Below are 3750 nucleotides of genomic sequence, written 5' to 3' on the forward strand. Positions count from 1 at the left end.
CGACGTCCCTGACCACTGCCGCCGCCCCCAGCACGCCGCCTCCAGGGCTGCCACCGCCGGCCTGCGCGCTGCCACCAGGGGCGCGGCCGCCAGCCTGTGCACCGTCGCCGCCCTGCGCGCCGCCGCCATCTGCCCATCTGTCTGAGGATGGAAAGCTGAGCTCATGAGGATCTTGGACCCTGATGCTGCAAAGAGAGCTTTCCAGAACACTGAGGTAAACACTGGGTCGCAGTCAGAAACGATGGGCGCCGGAATCCCGTGAATGAGCACAATTTCACTGAAGAACACACGAGCCATAGACTCTGCTGTATATGGATGCCCAAGTGGAATGAAATGAGCATATTTGGAGAACCGGTCTACCACAGTAAGAATGACAGATTTCCCTCCAACTTTGGGCAAAGCTTCAACAAAATCCATACTGACATCTTGCCAAACTGCTGTAGGAACTGGGAGGGGCTGGAGAAGGCCAGTAGGCTGCAAGTGCTCCACCTTGTTTCTCTGGCAGACTGCACAAGCTCGAACATAGTTCTGAATAGCTGCATTGGCATGTTCCACATGAAAATCTCGTCGGAGGCGGTGGAGGGTGTGTTGTACTCCCTCATGGCAGTCATCGTGCGCCCCTGCAAGGAGTGCTTGGAGCAATGGAAATCCAGCCGGAACAAACAGCTTATTGTTGAAGGTGACCAACCCATCCACCACATGCCAGCTGTCCCCCATCTTGCCATTGTCAATCTGCTCACGTATCTTGCATAGGGCCAGGTCCAGTGCTGCTGCCTCTCGGAACTCTGACAGAAGGGTGAACGATGGCGAGGAAACGACATGGAGAGTGGCAACATCTGCGTCGCGTCGGGAGAGCGCGTCGGCCACAACATTGGTCCGTCCCACCTTGTACTCAACTGTGAAATCGAAGCCCAAAAGTTTGCTTACCCAATGATGCTGCGGTATAGTCGCGAGGCGTTGATCCAAGATGAACTTCAGCGGCTGATGATCCGTGCGGACTTCGAACGGCCGACCCTAGAGGTACGGATGCCAATGTCGTACTGCTTGCACAAGTCCAATTAGCTCACGCTCATAGGAAGCGAGGCCGCGGTGGCGCGGTGGAAGCGCACGGCTGAAGAACGCGATGGCCTTGCTGTCCTGGTGGAGAACGGCGCCGATGCCGGAGCCGGATGCGTCGCACTCGACCACAAAGGGCTTGGTGAAGTCCGGTAGGGCCAAGACCGGCGCGGATGTGAGGGCGCGCTGCAGCGCCTTGAACACATTGTCTGCTGCCAGTGACCAGTGAAAAGCATCTTTCTTCAGTAACGCCGTGAGGGGAGCTGCTATGGCACTGAATTCCTTGATGAACCGGCGATAGTACCCGGCCAAGGCGAGAAATCCGCAAAGAGCACGAACCGAGGTTAGTGTTGGCCACTCTAGAATGGCCTGGACCTTGCTGACATCCATGGCAACCCCCTGGCAAGAGACAACATGACCCAAATATGCCACCGTGGGTTCAGCAAAGGAGCATTTTGAGCGCTTCAGAAAAAGCTTATGCTCCCGGAGGATGGTCAGCACTGCTCAGATGTGGCCCAAGTGTTCTGCCCAAGACACATTGTAGATTAGGATGTCGTCGAAGAAAACAAGCACAAACTGACGAAGGAACGGGCGTAGCATGTCGTTCATCAAAGCTTGAAACGTTGCCGGCGCATTGGTGAGACTGAAGGGCATGACAAGGAACTCGTACAAGTCGTCATGAGTTATGAATGCGGTCTTGGCGATGTCACCTGGATTCATTCGTACTTGATGGTACCCCGAACGAAGGTCAAGTTTAGTAAAGAAGCGAGCACCGAATAGCTCATCCAAGAGTTCTTCGACTACCGGAATTGGAAACTTGTCCTTGACGGTGCAGTCGTTGAGAGCTCTGTAATCCACGCACAAGTGCCAAGCTCTGTAATCCACGCACAAGCGCCAAGCGCCAAGCACCAAGAACTGGCGTAGAAAATGGTGACGAGCTGCGGCGGATCAGACCTTGTTCCTCCATGGCGCGACTTTGGCATTCAAGCTCATCTTTTTGCAGCTGAGGGTACCGGTATGGACGAACGGCCACCGGGGCGGTGCCTGGCAGAAGGTGGATGGAATGATCGCAGGCTCTCTACGGTGGCAACCCAGTAGGCATGGCAAATACATCGGAGAAGTCTTCCAGCAAGAGGTCGAGCAGCTCTCGACCCTGCAGCGCGCGGAGGTGGGCTCCAATCCGCCCAGGAACCCCGCGCCATCGAATGCGTCGGTTGGAATGCCACAGGGACATGGTTTGGCGGCCGAAATCCCAGAGGATTGGACCCAGCTTGGCCAACCAATCTATTCCCAGCACCATGTCGTATCCTCCCAGTGGCAGCACGTAGACATTAGCGCGGAACGGCTCGGCGTCGATGGAGAACGCGGCATCGCGGAAGACACCCGGGCAGCGGACGCGGTCACCGGTGGCGACCGTGATGGCCAGATCAGTACGCGGGATGAAGCACAGGCCGATGTGGCGTGCTGCTGACTCGGACACAAAGTTGTGGGTGGATCCGGAGTCAAGGATGGCAGTCACCATGATTTGCCCCAGCTGGACGCGCACTCGCATGGTGTCGCGGGTGCACACCCCGGCGATGGCATGCAGGGAGATGTGCGGCTATTGGTCGTCATCATGCTTAGCTACATATCTTCCTCGTCTCTGCTAGTGACTTGCATGACGAAGAGGCGAGCGTAGATGCGGTTGTGTCCGCGAACGTACTTCTCATCACAGTTGAAATATTGGCCGTTGCGACGTCGCTCTTCAAGCTCCAATGGCAAGAGATGGCGCACCGTGCGGCCGGCGACCGTAACCGTGCCGGGGGTGGGCGTCATGGTGGGAGGTATCGGTGGTGTCGCAGACGAAGAGCTGTGCGACGTAGATGTCGTGGCCGCTGTGGTCGGCAGGTACGGGCTCGGATGGAGGCCACGCGAGGGTGCAGTTCTGGAGCATCCGGAACGCGATGGCGAGGCCATGATCTGTTCGCGGCGCTCGTATGCACGGGCGAGACTCATGGCAACCTCCAGGATTGGGGTACTTGCAGCTGGACGTCGATGCTGAGGGGCTCGCCTAGCCCGGCGATGAAGAGTTGCACTTGTTGGGATTCTAGGAGAGGACCTGCGCGGGTGAGGAGCGCGAGGAAGCGGTCCTGGTAGTCAGCTACCGATCCGGAACGACGACATGCCGCCAGCTCTCCCTGTGGATTGGATCTGATTGGAGGACCAAATCGCATGTCAAGGATTGTGGAAAAGCGCTGCCACGATGGAACACCTTCATCTCGCTCTAGGCGCATGTACCATTGTTGTGCCGAACCTTGTAGATGCAACGCCACCAACCAAACTTGTTCCTCCTCTAGTGTGCGCTGACCACAAAATTAGTGTTCACAGCGATTGAGGAAGGGCAATGGGTCGCCTATGCCATCGAAGGTCAGGAACTCAAGTTTGTGGAAGCGCGTATGGCCAAGAGGGCTGTCCTTGAGCTGCTGGAGAAGTTCCGGTCCTTGCGCTTGCAGCGTCAGCTGCTTCTGGGCATGCTCAATGCGGCCGAGTCGATCTTCCAACGAAGATAGGACGTCGAGCTTCTTGACGAGAGCTGCCTTGAGCTCTGGGTGTTCCTTCTCTGCCTTCGCCAAGGACTCGGCAGAAGACTTGCCTTTGTTGTCATCACCCATGACGTCGGATCCCTAGTCGTCTGATACCAATGTAATGGCCAGG

This window comes from Panicum virgatum, chromosome 3N (genome assembly GCF_016808335.1).
Source record: "Panicum virgatum strain AP13 chromosome 3N, P.virgatum_v5, whole genome shotgun sequence".
NCBI lineage: Eukaryota > Viridiplantae > Streptophyta > Magnoliopsida > Poales > Poaceae > Panicum > Panicum virgatum.